This window comes from Echinops telfairi, unplaced genomic scaffold (assembly GCF_000313985.2).
Source record: "Echinops telfairi isolate 266 unplaced genomic scaffold, ASM31398v2 ScPeMD7_7457;HRSCAF=8495, whole genome shotgun sequence".
Lineage (NCBI taxonomy): Eukaryota > Metazoa > Chordata > Mammalia > Afrosoricida > Tenrecidae > Echinops > Echinops telfairi.
In genome coordinates this window covers 2,411,636-2,412,986 of record NW_022111357.1, presented here as the reverse complement: position 1 = coordinate 2,412,986, position 1,351 = coordinate 2,411,636, and the positions used below count along the sequence as shown (strand labels likewise).

The following is a 1,351-nucleotide window of genomic DNA, read 5'->3' as shown; positions in this document are numbered from 1 at the left end:
GCACGTAGGGGCCATGCCGCCGGGGCCCAGGCCTGCTGCGCCTTGCCTTCGAGCCGGGATGGTGATCCTGGCGGTCCTGGTGTGGCACCGGCTGTTGAGGAAGAAATGGGTGCTTGCCCTGGTCTTCGGACTCTCACCCATCTACTTCCTCACCAGCACCTTTAAGCAGGAGGAGAGAGCAGTGAGAGACCGGAATCTCCTTCAGGTTCAAGACCATGACCAGCCCGTTCCTTGGAAAGTGCAGTTTAACTTGGGCAACAGCAGTGGGCCCAGCAGTCAGTGTCGGAATTCCAGTCAAGGGAAGCACCTCATCCCGGGTGAACTTGGATGGGTATGTGAAAGGAAGGGTTTGCTGGTGAGTGGCTGCTGTAACGTCAAGGTCCCTGGCACACAGCAGTATTGCTGCAGCGCCCCTCTGTGCACTGTGTCTCCTGCTGCCGGCAGTCCAACCAGCAACTTCCCCCGGAGCGCTTCCTAACCTGGGCGGTCGTGGCATTGCAGAACCCATTCATGGCACTGGAAGATCGCTTTGAATTGTGCTTGGCTAAATGCAGACCCTCATCCCAGAGAGCACAGCCTGTAGGGATCCCATTGCAAAATGCTGCTCTGGAGAGAGCCCTTCCGGGCAATTCCCTGCGTGAGGGGCACAGGGGTGGAAAGCGGGTGAGCAGGGCACGGCCGAAGCCAGACTTCAGTGTGCACGCTGCACACTCTCGGGCTGGAGGAGGACCGAGGCTGCGGGAGGAAACCTCGCTTCCACCACTTTCCATGGAGTTCTCTCTGGCTTCGCTGGTCCCTGGCCTTTACCTACAGAACCACACCGTAAAAGCTACCTGGCAGCTCCGGCTCTGCTTCCCAGACAAGCCCCCGCTGCAGGCCAAGCTCTCTGAGGCGCAGACATGTGTGCGTGACTCTGCGGTGTACCTGCAAAGGGAAGGGGGAATCGTGTTACCTCCATGTTGGAACTTGAGTTTTCTCTGCCCACTGTAAAATTATTTATTAGATTGTCTGTGGCGTCGTAAAAAAGTTAAAATGTTTGGTGGAGGAATATGCCTTGCCTTTCTAGATGAATATTTTCAAAGGAAATTTGGGTGGTTTTTGTTGTTCTTGCATTTCTTGAGCTAAATTTTCCTCCTTTTTGCCGAGATAAAATGTCTCATTTCTTAGGACATGGATTTTCTCTCCGGGAGATTATTTTTTATTTTAACAGCATCTGTCAGATAAAAAATTACCTGAAGAATTAAAAAAAAAAGAAGGGTTGTACAATCATTACCACACCTATCTTAGAACATCTTCTTCCATGTACTCATTGCTATTAGTGTACTTGTTTTCTAATTGTGGCAAAAATGTA

General features: G+C 51.6%; 1 protein-coding gene and 1 pseudogene across 1 annotated transcript in view; both read left to right on the top strand.

The window, feature by feature from the left end:
• The window catches only part of CTPS1 (CTP synthase 1), a 45,189-nt gene that overhangs the window by 8,460 nt on the left and 35,378 nt on the right, over positions 1-1,351 (top strand). The gene's annotated exons all lie outside the window — the stretch shown is intronic.
• On the top strand, positions 59-641 carry LOC101643080 (annotated as a pseudogene).